Genomic DNA, 12,871 nt, shown 5'->3' with positions numbered 1-12,871 from the left:
AATGAAAAAACAGCCATGGTCAGAAGAACAGAAATGCAGAGAAGAAAAAATTACTTCCAGGCAGCAGGACAGAGGGACAGAGCAACAGCAAAAATATCAAGAGGGAGAAGGACAGGTAACACACAGCAGGACGCTGCAGGAGTGAGAGGGAGGGAACACAGAGCAAAGCAGAAGAATGAAGAGAGAAAAAAAAAAACAACCCAGCAAACAGAAAGGGAACCGGACAGAACTAGGCAGCAGGGCAGAGAGACGGAGAAAGAAAAAACAGGGACAAAGGGATAGAGAGGCAAAGAGAGGGATGGGGACCAGGACAGTGGGATACAAACAGGGAGTAGGACTCGAGATTGCAGAGAGAGAGGTCCAGGGAAGCAGGAAGAATGACAGAGAGAAAAAGGGGGCAGGGGGGTGGGGAGCAGGTCAGAGCGCTGGAGAAAGGAAAAACACTGCTGTGGAGCAGCAGAGGGGGACGGAGAAAGACAGACAGGGACGGGGAGCAGGGCAGAGAAACGGAGAGAGAAAATAAGCGATGGGGAGCAGGGCAGAGCACTAGGAAGAGGAAAATAAGACAAGGGAGAAGACCGAGAAGCTCAGAGAGAAAGAAGGGTCGAAAGGAAACGCCAGAGAGGTAGAGAAATCAAGAAATACAGGGACGAGGAGCCTTGCAGAGACGGAGCACGAAAATGTAGGGCCGGTGAGCGCGAAAGAGGGAGAGAGAGACGGGGGCAGGGGGAGGAGATGAAGAAGAAAGGAGAGATAAAGATGGCAACGGAGCGCAGGGGACACAGACAGAGAGAGAAAAAGGACAGTGAACAGGAAAAAAGGGACCGAGAAACAAAGAAAGGGTCAGATCTAGACAAAGAGACCAAGAAAGGGGCGGGGGGCGTGTGTGCAGGGAAACCCCAAAACAAACCAGCAAGGGGCTAGAGAACAGAGAGGGAGAGAAAGAGAAGAAAGGGCCATGAAGCAGGACAGAGAAGGAGAGAAAGGCAAAAAGGGAGAGCAAAAAGAGAGCCGGCTGGACAGGGAGGTACAGCAAGAAACGACCGGACAGCCAGCAGGACAGACAAATAGAGACAGGGAGCCGGCTAGAGAAATTCTGAAGGGAGAAAAAGAGGGAGAGGGAGCAGAACACACACACAGACAGAAGACGGGAGGTACAGGGAAAGGAAAACAAAAGGAAAAAGAAAAAAAAAAAAAAAATCACAGCAGCGTGGGAGAGAGAAGGATCCAGGGGAGGGCCCGGGACGCAGAAGAGGGGCGACAGGGCCCCGAGGGCCCGCCACTCACCGCGGCTCTCGCTCTCCGCGCTCCCGGGAGACTCTGCCGCTTCAGACGCTTCTCCGTCCTGCTCTCCTCCATTCCTCTTCCGTAACTCCGGTCGCTTGGCTGTCCCCCACCTAAGACAAAACGTCCATGTCTCGCAGCTCTTACGAGACAAGGCTCCCTACGCACGCAGCCGCGCTCGCGCGCTCCACAACCGGACCATGCTGCTGCTGGTGACACATACAGACCCTGCGGGGCACGCTGGCGGCCTGGCCTGCTGCGGGCTACCAAGACGGAGCCTTCCTCACCCGCAGCGCCAGGCAGCTGCCAGCCAGCTGGCCTTCCATTTCTTCTTCTTCTTCAGCCTTCTCGGGACTCTCCAGCTTCAGCCGCGCCACCTCCTGTCCGCAGCCACTCAGCGCTCCGCCTCTCCCTTTTCGCCCCCACGCCGCCAGCACAGCGGGGCCCGGCACACGCAGCCCACAAAAGCCCGGAGCGGGCGCAGCCAACGGCATCCCCAGGGCACGAACGGACAAACGCGAACTCAGCGCGGCCACTGCCACACATAAACAAGCAGCGGCGACCGCGTTCAGGGAGGCCGAGGCAGCCCGCACCACGGGCCTTGGGGGAGGCCGGGCGCTCCGGGACACAGGCTTCAGGGGACGTGCTGCAGCTGGGGGCGGCTGCGCGGGGCGAGCGGGGCCGGGGGAGCACTGCCGACTTGGGGGGGGGGGGGGGTGCCCACCTCCTTCTCCCATTCCCTTCCGTCACCTCCCGCCTCTGGCCCCGGGGCTGCCCGCACCCGGCTCGCCTCCTGCAGCCTGCCGCAGCGGCCGGCTCCAAGCTTCCCGTCCCACCACCCTCGAGCAGCCACCACGCACCCCCGCACCCGCTGGAGGAGAGCCCGCGCCTCACCGCTGGCCTCTCTGCTCCCCCGCCGCCCCGGCACCGAACACCAGCCCGCCGCCATGCTGCTCCGCTGCACCGCGCATGCGCCACGAGCCGACGGCGCGCCGGAGGGGCCACACTCTGAGCCGAACGCCGGGCTGCAGTACCGCGTTGCGGCCAGGGGGCGGCGCCAGCGGGGCCGGGGCGGCGCCAGCGGGGGCGGGGGCGGTGCCAGCGGGGGCGGCGCCAGCGGGGGCGGGGGCGGCGCCAGCGGGGGCGGGGGCGGTGCCGACGGCGCCAGCGGGGGCGGGGGCGGCGCCAGCGGGGGCGGGGGCGGCGCCAGCGGGGGCGGGGGCGGCGCCAGCGGGGGCGGGGGCGGCGCCAGCGGGGGCGGGGGCGGCGCCAGCGGGGGCGGGGGCGGCGCCAGCGGGGGCGGGGGCGGCGCCAGCGGGGGCGGGGGCGGCGCCAGCGGGGGCGGGGGCGGCGCCAGCGGGGGCGGGGGCGGCGCCAGCGGGAGAGGGGGCGGCGCCAGCGGGAGAGGGGGCGGCGCCAGCGGGGGCAAGGGCGGCGCCAGCGGGAGAGGGGGCGGCGCCAGCGGGAGAGGGGGCGGCGCCAGCGGGAGAGGGGGCGGCGCCAGCGGGAGAGGGGGCGGCGCCAGCGGGAGAGGGGGCGGCGCCAGCGGGAGAGGGGGCGGCGCCAGCGGGAGAGGGGGCGGCGCCAGCGGGAGAGGGGGCGGCGCCAGCGGGAGAGGGGGCGGCGCCAGCGGGGGCGGGGGCGGCTCCCAGCGCCGGCTCCAGCTCCGAGCAGACCCCGACTCGCGGCTCCGACACGGCGCCGCACCCCCATCGCTCCTTGCCCCCGACACGGACCCCGCCCTCCCGGGGGCTTTTCCCCGGGACCCGCCGCTCCATCCAACCCCCCCCCCCATACCCCGCGCTCACCTTCTCCCTCGCTGCAGCCGCAACCCGGCTATGGCTCCGCTCCTCCTTCGGCTCGCATCGGGCCCGGCACGGCAGCACCGGGCCCTCTACCGGCAGAGGGAGGGGCCGTCGCCATCAGCCCCGCTGCCCGCACCTGGGGCTCTTCCGGCCCCGGCCCACGGCTGGAGCCCACGATGCCGTCATTGGGCAAACACAAAGACTCTCTGACGCCCTTTGGGCACTTCAGCAAGCAGGCAGGCGTTCCTTATTGCAGCGCCGGACACACAGGGCACGGCTCCTCCCAGCGCGCAAAGCACCTGCGCCACTCGAGCGGCAGTACCGAACTTTGCTCACCGGGTGGCAGCAGCGAGCTCTTGGACACGGCGCCACCGCGCATTGGCGCCGCCCGAGCCGCAGTACCGAACTTTGCTCACCGGGTGGCAGCAGCGATCGTACCGGCCCCTCCACGGCCACCCGCGCCACGGCAGCACCGGCCCCTCCACGGCCACCCGCGCCACGGCAGCACCGGGCCCTCCACCGGCACAGGGAGGGGCCGTCGCCATCAGCCCCGCTGCCCGCACCTGGGGCTCCCCCGGCCCCGGCCCACGGCTGGACCCCGGCAGGAACAGGGGGCCGTCGCCCCAGCCCCACAGCCCGTCCCCTCCTCCCCTGGCCTCTGGCGCAGCCCCTCGTCCCGTGCAAACCAAGCACAAACGCAGCCGCCAGGGCAAAAGGGACCGCAGGTCTTTACTCAGTCACGCACCCAGCCAGTCCCGGGAGCCGCTCTGCTCCGGGGTCGGGGCCCCCGACGCTCCCTCTGCCCCTCCGACACCTCGGCACTCCTTCCCGCAGCTGCGCCCGTTGATCCAGCGGCGAACAGTCCGTCCGTCGCCTCCCGGAGAGACGCGCTGCTCGGCAGAGGCTGCCAAAAATGAGGAGCAGGGTGCAGGCCACTACAAGAGAGGAGAAAAGTGACAGGTGGCTGGACAGCGGCGGTGGAACGAGAAAGCACCAAGCAGGGAAAGGGACGGCGAGAGAAGGACGGGGACAGGCAGTCCCACAGAGACGGAGAAAGAAGCAGCAGCAAGAGAGCAAGAGCGGCAGCAGAAAGAAGAAGAGGGAGCAGGACACAGACCGAAAGTGAAGAACGGGGAGCAGGAAGGAGATGCAAAAAAAAACCCTGCAGCATGACAGAGGAAAAAAGAATAGCGGCAGGGACCTGGACAAAGAGAGATGAGGAAATAGAATAGAATAGACATGGAGAAAGCAGTAGATCTGTGACGTGCTACGGAGCCGAGAAGGAAGGCCTCGAATCAAGGGACGAGGAGCCAGACAGAGAGCACCAAAGACAGCAAAAGTACTGACAGGCTACAGAGTAGGAGGAAAGCAAAACTAGTAACCGGGAGCTGAACAGAAAGAGGGGAAGAAGGAAAAAAATGCCACGGGCTGCAGGGCAGAAAGAGGGAGGACCTAAAAGATGGGGACAAGTCAGAGACAGATGGAGAAAGAAGGTACACAAGAGCAGAAAAAAAAAATAATCGTAGCAGTGGGGGAAAGAGAGGGAGCCGGGGAGGGCCCAGGATGCACAAGAGGGGTGACAGGGCCCCGAGGGCCCACGACTCACCGCAGCTCTCACTCTCGGTGCTGCCGGGAGACTTTGACACTTCAGATGTTTCTCTCCCCTTCTCTCTTCCCTTCTTCTTCCGCAACTCCAATCGTTTGGCTCTCCTCCACCTGAGAGAAAATGCATGTGGCTGTCTTAGAGCTCATACGAGACGTGGCTTCCTAGACAACAAGCCTCAGGAACAGGACAGAGAAAAAGAGAGAATATGATGAGTGGGAAGCAGAACACACGGATCGAGAGAGAACTTGAATCAGAGGAGTAAACAAGGCAGGAAAGAGAGATAAAGACAGGGAAGAAGCCACAAAAACGGGCCTTTCTGGCCTCTACTCGCACCCCCCGGCCTCCCCTTTTTTCTGGCCTCTACTCTCGCCCCCGGCCTCCCACCCCTCTGCAGCCTCCCACCCCTTTCCGGCCTCCTTTTTTTTCCTGGCCTCTACTCCCCCCTCCTCGCCCCCCCCCCCCCCCCCCGCCTCCCACCCCTCGATAGCCTCCTAACTCCCTTTTTGCTGGCCTCTACTTAATTCAGCTTCCCACCCCTCTGCAACCTCCTACCTCTTTCCAGCCTCCACTCCGCCCCCCCAGCTTCCCACCCTTTTTCAGCCTCCCACCACCGTCCCACGCAGTGCAGGACACACTGACAGAGAGAGAAAAAGGACAGGCAACAGGAAGAAACGTACTAAGAAACAAAGAAAGGGTCAGACGAAGAAGGGGGTGGGTGGTCAGGGTTGGAACCCCAACACAAACCAGCAAGGGGATAGAGGACAGACAGAGAGGAAGACAAGAACGGGCCGGGAAGCAGGAAGAGAAGGAGAGAAAGGCAAAAAGGGAGAGCCAGCTGCACAGGCAGGTACAGCAAGAAACGACCGGACAGGCAGCAGGATCGAGAAAGAGAGACAGAAAAACTGGGGACAGGAAGCAGGACAGAGGGACGGCGAGAGGAAACAAGGGCCAGGGAGCAGGACAGCGGTGGAAAAAGAGGCACTGGGGCAGCAGGACAGAAAGAGAAGGAAGAAAGGCCAGAACAAGGACGGGGAATAACAGCAAAGGGAAAGAGAAGGACAAGGAGCGGGACAGATTGTCAGAGAAAGACAGGGACAGGGAGCGGGACAAGGTGATACTGAGAGAGAAAAAGGGGACAAGGAGGCAGGACAAAGTGAAAGACAGGCACAAGTAAGAGACGGGGGAGCAGGACAGAGACGGAGGGGGAAAAGCCTCAGCGGGGCAGCAGGAGACAGAGGCAGAGAAGGGAAAAAACAGCACCGGGCTGAGGGACCCTGAGGGAGGAATTAAAAAACAAACACAGGGAGCAGGACAAAACGACAGAGAGAGAGAAAAGGGACAGAGCAGGACAGCGTTGGGGGGAGAAATGCGACCGTGACGGGCAGCGGGAGAGAGGTATGGAGAAAGAAAAAAAATACCGAGGAAGAGAGAAAGGAAACAAGGGACAGCGAGCTGCACAGGGGGATCGAGAAAGAAAGGATGGGAGAGGGAATGGCGCAGAGAGAGAAAGGCAGAAAAAACAGCAAGAGGAAGCAGGGCAAAAGGACAGCAAGAGGAAAAAGGAAAGGGACAGGGAGCTGGACAGAGATGGGAAAAAAAGCAGCGGGGACACACGAAAAGAGACAGAAAGAGAAGGGCACAAAAGGATAGATGAGGACAGCGGCACGATGGAGACGCAGAACAAAACCTGGGACGGTCAACCTGGGTGGGCGGGGAGCGGGTCAGAGAGCCGGAGAAAGGAAAAACTCTGCTGTGGAGCAGCAGAGGGGGACGGAGAAAGACAGACAGGGACGGGGAGCAGGGCAGAGAAACGGAGAGAGAAAATAAGCGATGGGGAGCAGGGCAGAGCACTAGGAAGAGGAAAATAAGACAAGGGACAAGACCGAGGAGCTCAGAGAGAAAGAAGGGTCGAAAGGAAACGCCAGAGAGGTAGAGAAATCAAGAAATACAGGGAATAGGAGCCTTGCAGAGACGGAGCACGAAAATGTAGGGCCGGTGAGCGCGAAAGAGGGAGAGAGAGACGGGGGCAGGGGGAGGAGATGAAGAAGAAAGGAGAGATAAAGATGGCAACGGAGCGCAGGGGACACAGACAGAGAGAGAAAAAGGACAGTGAACAGGAAAAAAGGGACCGAGAAACAAAGAAAGGGTCAGATCTAGACAAAGAGACCAAGAAAGGGGCGGGGGGCGTGTGTGCAGGGAAACCCCAAAACAAACCAGCAAGGGGCTAGAGAACAGAGAGGGAGAGAAAGAGAAGAAAGGGCCACGAAGCAGGACAGAGAAGGAGAGAAAGGCAAAAAGGGAGAGCAAAAAGAGAGCCGGCTGGACAGGGAGGTACAGCAAGAAATGACCGGACAGCCAGCAGGACAGACAAATAGAGACAGGGAGCCGGCTAGAGAAATTCTGAAGGGAGAAAAAGAGGGAGAGGGAGCAGAACACAAACACAGACAGAAGACGGGAGGTACAGGAAAAGGAAAACAAAAGGAAAAAGAAAAAAAAAAAAAAAAAAAAATCACAGCAGCGTGGGAGAGAGAAGGATCCAGGGGACGGCTCGGGACGCAGAAGAGGGGCGACAGGGCCCCGAGGGCCCGCCACTCACCGCGGCTCTCGCTCTCCGCGCTCCCGGGAGACTCTGCCGCTTCAGACGCTTCTCTGTCCTGCTCTCCTCCATTCCTCTTCCGTAACTCCGGTCGCTTGGCTGTCCCCCACCTAAGAGAAAACGTCCATGTCTCGCAGCTCTTACGAGACAAGGATCCCCAGGCACGTAGCCGCGCTTGCTCGCGCGCTACGCGCAGGAACAGCACAGAGGGAAAGAGAGAGAGACAGAGAACGACGAGCGGGCAGCAGAACTGATGGATCAAGAGAGAAACTGAATCGGAGGAATAAAGAACACTGGAGGGAGACACAAGTAGAGCGAACAAGCCAGATGGACGGGGGCAGGAGACACACAGATCAGGCCAAAGAGGTGGAGAAAGTAAAATCGGTGATGGGCTGCAGGATGATAGAAAAGGCCACGGTTCAGCACAGAGGAGAACAACGGGACAGCAAGCTGGACAGGGGCATATAGCGAGAAACAAAGGGACAGGCAGCAGTATGGAGATACACAGACAAAGAGTTACGGGGAGGATGGAGGACAGAGAGAACAAGAGAAAAGGGACAGGGAGGGGGGCACAGATGGAGAAAGAAACATTGCAGAGAGAGAGAGGAAGAAAGCGACAGGGCAGAGGCAGCGAGGTAGAGAAAGGAAGAAAAAAGTAGCGACGAGTAAGAGGCCAGAGGGACAAGGAAAAGCCAGGAGGAAGGACAGAGTGAGAGAGAAAACAGGTGAGGGACACGACGCCAGACTGTGAAACAGAGAGCGCGACAGGGAGCAGGACGCTGGGACAGACAGCAAACGAGAGCAACAGAGAGAACGGCAGCGAGGCGGAGCACGAGAGAAAACAGGGACTGAGAGCAAGACCGAGGGGTGAAGCAATAAATAACGGGGCTGGGGAGCAGGACAGCAGAAGAGAGAGACAGAGAGGGGGACACATAGGACAACCGCAAACTGAGAGGGAGAAGGAGAAGAGCACAGAGGGTCACAGACAAAAAGAGAGGGACGGCAGAAAGAGAAAAACAAGACGAGGCAGAAGGACTGAGGAGCAGAGAGAAAAAGGGTACAGGGAAAAGGACAGAGATGCAGAAAACAAGGAAAGCCTGGAGCACAGGGCAAAACTGACAAGGACAGGGAGCGGGACAAAGGGATGGAGGAGTTAAAAACAGCGATGGGCCGCAGCACAGAGGAAGAGAGAGAAAAAGAGCAAGAGCAGCAAGGGAAGAAGAGTGACAGAAGGGTGTTGACAGGGACACGTACAAAGCGGGCTTGGGGGACACAGACATCGGAAGGGTAGAAAGGAAAGGGAGGGATGGGGAGCAAGACAGCGTGACAGAGGGAGTGGAGTGCAAGGATACACAAAAGCAGAGGGACTGGGAAGAGGAAAGAACGTCAGGGAGAGAAAGGCGAGGCTGGCGAGCAGGGGAGAGAGAGGTGGAGAATGAAAAAACAGCCATGGTCAGAAGAACAGAAATGCAGAGAAGAAAAAATTACTTCCAGGCAGCAGGACAGAGGGACAGAGCAAGAGCAAAAATATCAAGAGGGAGAAGGACAGGTAACACACAGCAGGACGCTGCAGGAGTGAGAGGGAGGGAACACAGAGCAAAGCAGAAGAATGAAGAGAGAAAAAAAAAAAGCAACCCAGCAAACAGAAAGGGAACCGGACAGAACTAGGCAGCAGGGCAGAGAGACGGAGAAAGAAAAAACAGGGACAAAGGGATAGAGAGGCAAAGAGAGGGATGGGGACCAGGACAGTGGGATACAAACAGGGAGTAGGACTCGAGATTGCAGAGAGAGAGGTCCAGGGAAGCAGGAAGAATGACAGAGAGAAAAAGGGGGGAGGGGGGTGGGGAGCAGGTCAGAGCGCTGGAGAAAGGAAAAACACTGCTGTGGAGCAGCAGAGGGGGACGGAGAAAGAGAGACAGGGACGGGGAGCAGGGCAGAGAAACGGAGAGAGAAAATAAGCGATGGGGAGCAGGGCAGAGCACTAGGAAGAGGAAAATAAGACAAGGGAGAAGACCGAGAAGCTCAGAGAGAAAGAAGGGTCGAAAGGAAACGCCAGAGAGGTAGAGAAATCAAGAAATACAGGGACGAGGGGCCTTGCAGAGACGGAGCACGAAAATGTAGGGCCGGTGAGCGCGAAAGAGGGAGAGAGAGACGGGGGCAGGGGGAGGAGATGAAGAAGAAAGGAGAGATAAAGATGGCAACGGAGCGCAGGGGACACAGACAGAGAGAGAAAAAGGACAGTGAACAGGAAAAAAGGGACCGAGAAACAAAGAAAGGGTCAGATCTAGACAAAGAGACCAAGAAAGGGGCGGGGGGCGTGTGTGCAGGGAAACCCCAAAACAAACCAGCAAGGGGCTAGAGAACAGAGAGGGAGAGAAAGAGAAGAAAGGGCCATGAAGCAGGACAGAGAAGGAGAGAAAGGCAAAAAGGGAGAGCAAAAAGAGAGCCGGCTGGACAGGGAGGTACAGCAAGAAACGACCGGACAGCCAGCAGGACAGAGAAATAGAGACAGGGAGCCGGCTAGAGAAATTCTGAAGGGAGAAAAAGAGGGAGAGGGAGCAGAACACACACACAGACAGAAGACGGGAGGTACAGGGAAAGGAAAACAAAAGGAAAAAGAAAAAAAAAAAAAAAATCACAGCAGCGTGGGAGAGAGAAGGATCCAGGGGACAGCTCGGGACGCAGAAGAGGGGCGACAGGGCCCCGAGGGCCCGCCACTCACCGCAGCTCTCGCTCTCCGCGCTCCCGGGAGACTCTGCCGCTTCAGACGCTTCTCTGTCCTGCTCTCCTCCATTCCTCTTCCGTAACTCCGGTCGCTTGGCTGTCCCCCACCTAAGAGAAAACGTCCATGTCTCGCAGCTCTTACGAGACAAGGCTCCCTACGCACGCAGCCGCACTCGCGCGCTCCACAACCGGACCATGCTGCTGCTGGTGACACATACAGACCCTGCGGGGCACGCTGGCGGCCTGGCCTGCTGCGGGCTACCAAGACGGAGCCTTCCTCACCCGCAGCACCAGGCAGCTGCCAGCCAGGTGGCCTTCCATTTCTTCTTCTTCTTCAGCCTTCTCGGGACTCTCCAGCTTCAGCCGCGCCACCTCCTGTCCGCAGCCACTCAGCGCTCCGCCTCTCCCTTTTCGCCCCCACGCCGCCAGCACAGCGAGGCCCGGCACACGCAGCCCACAAAAGCCCGGAGCGGGCGCAGCCAACGGCATCCCCAGGGCACGAACGGACAAACGCGTCCTCAGCGCGGCCCCTGCCACACATAAACAAGCAGCGGCGACCGCGTTCAGGGAGGCCGAGGCAGCCCGCACCACGGGCCTTGGGGGAGGCCGGGCGCTCCGGGACACAGGCTTCAGGGGACGTGCTGCAGCTGGGGGCGGCTGCGCGGGGCGAGCGGGGCCGGGGGAGCACTGCCGACTTGGGGGGGGGGGGGGGTGCCCGCCTCCTTCTCCCATTCCCTTCCGTCACCTCCCGCCTCTGGCCCCGGGGCTGCCCGCACCCGGCTCGCCTCCTGCAGCCTGCCGCAGCGGCCGGCTCCAAGCTTCCCGTCCCACCACCCTCGAGCAGCCACCACGCACCCCCGCACCCGCCAGAGGGGAGCCCGCGCCTCACCGCTGGCCTCTCTGCTCCCCCGCCGCCCCTGCACCGGACACCAGGCCGCCGCCATGCTGCTCCGCCGCACCGCGCATGCGCCACGAGCCGACGGCGCGCCGGCGGGGCCACACTCTGAGCCGAACGCCGGGCTGCAGTACCGCGTTGCGGCCAGGGGGCGGCGGGAGCGGGGGCGGCGCCAGCGGGGCCGGGGGCGGTGCCAGCGGGGGCGGGGGCGGCGCCAGCGGGGGCGGGGGCGGCGCCAGCGGGGGCGGGGGCGGCGCCAGCGGGGGCGGGGGCGGCGCCAGCGGGGGCGGGGGCGGAGCCTGCGGGGGCGGGGGCGGCGCCTGCGGGGGCGGGGGCGGCGCCCAGCGCCGGCTCCGGCTCCGAGCAGACCCCGACTCGCGGCTCCGACACGGCGCCGCACCCCCGCCGCTCCTTGCCCCCGACACGGACCCCGCCCTCCCGGGGGCTTTTCCCCGGGACCCGCCGCTCCATCCAACCCCCCCCCATACCCCGCGCTCACCTTCTCCCTCGCTGCAGCCGCAACCCGGCTATGGCTCCGCTCCTCCTTCGGCTCGCATCGGGCCCGGCACGGCAGCACCGGGCCCTCTACCGGCAGAGGGAGGGGCCGTCGCCATCAGCCCCGCTGCCCGCACCTGGGGCTCTTCCGGCCCCGGCCCACGGCTGGAGCCCACGATGCCGTCATTGGGCAAACACAAAGACTCTCTGAAGCCCTTTGGGCACTTCAGCAAGCAGGCAGGCGTTCCTTATTGCAGCGCCGGACACACAGGGCACGGCTCCTCCCAGCGCGCAAAGCACCTGCGCCACTCGAGCGGCAGTACCGAACTTTGCTCACCGGGTGGCAGCAGCGAGCCCTTGGACACGGCGCCACCGCGCATTGGCGCCGCCCGAGCCGCAGTACCGAACTTTGCTCACCGGGTGGCAGCAGCGATCGTACCGGCCCCTCCACGGCCACCCGCGCCACGGCAGCACCGGGCCCTCCACCGGCACAGGGAGCGGCCGTCGCCATCAGCCCCGCTGCCCGCACCTGGGGCTCCCCCGGCCCCGGCCCACGGCTGGACCCCGGCAGGAACAGGGGGCCGTCGCCCCAGCCCCACAGCCCGTCCCCTCCTCCCCTGGCCTCTGGCGCAGCCCCTCGTCCCGTGCAAACCAAGCACAAACGCAGCCGCCAGGGCAAAAGGGACCGCAGGTCTTTACTCAGTCACGCACCCAGCCAGTCCCGGGAGCCGCTCTGCTCCGGGGTCGGGGCCCCCGACGCTCCCTCTGCCCCTCCGACACCTCGGCACTCCTTCCCGCAGCTGCGCCCGTTGATCCAGCGGCGAACAGTCCGTCCGTCGCCTCCCGGAGCGACGCGCTGCTCGGCAGAGGCTGCCAAAAATGAGGAGCAGGGTGCAGGCCACTACAAGAGAGGAGAAAAGTGACAGGTGGCTGGACAGCGGCGGTGGAACGAGAAAGCACCAAGCAGGGAAAGGGACGGCGAGAGAAGGACGGGGACAGGCAGTCCCACAGAGACGGAGAAAGAAGCAGCAGCAAGAGAGCAAGAGCGGCAGCAGAAAGAAGAAGAGGGAGCAGGACACAGACCGAAAGTGAAGAACGGGGAGCAGGAAGGAGATGCAAAAAAAAACCCTGCAGCATGACAGAGGAAAAAAGAATAGCGGCAGGGACCTGGACAAAGAGAGATGAGGAAACAGAATAGAATAGACATGGAGAAAGCAGTAGATCTGTGACGTGCTACGGAGCCGAGAAGGAAGGCCTCGAATCAAGGGACGAGGAGGCAGACAGAGAGCACCAAAGACAGCAAAAGTACTGACAGGCTACAGAGTAGGAGGAAAGCAAAACTAGTAACCGGGAGCTGAACAGAAAGAGGGGAAGAAGGAAAAAAATGCCACGGGCTGCAGGGCAGAAAGAGGGAGGACCTAAAAGATGGGGACAAGTCAGAGACAGATGGAGAAAGAAGGTACACA

The 12,871-nt window shown here is 61.8% G+C and overlaps 1 long non-coding RNA gene across 1 annotated transcript; it reads right to left on the bottom strand.

Moving 5' to 3' along the window:
* Positions 1 to 4,482: 4,482 nt before the first annotated feature.
* Positions 4,483 to 10,934, bottom strand: LOC142359246 (uncharacterized). Its single transcript, XR_012762212.1, has 3 exons — positions 10,905 to 10,934; positions 10,014 to 10,123; positions 4,483 to 4,805 (listed from the first exon to the last, which is right to left on the bottom strand). It is a non-coding gene; the product is annotated as an uncharacterized LOC142359246 (long non-coding RNA).
* Between the last annotated feature and the right edge of the window lie 1,937 nt (positions 10,935 to 12,871).

This window comes from Opisthocomus hoazin, unplaced genomic scaffold, assembly GCF_030867145.1.
Source record: "Opisthocomus hoazin isolate bOpiHoa1 unplaced genomic scaffold, bOpiHoa1.hap1 HAP1_SCAFFOLD_122, whole genome shotgun sequence".
Classification (NCBI taxonomy): Eukaryota; Metazoa; Chordata; class Aves; order Opisthocomiformes; family Opisthocomidae; genus Opisthocomus; species Opisthocomus hoazin.
This window is presented reverse-complemented; position numbering and strand designations above follow the sequence as displayed.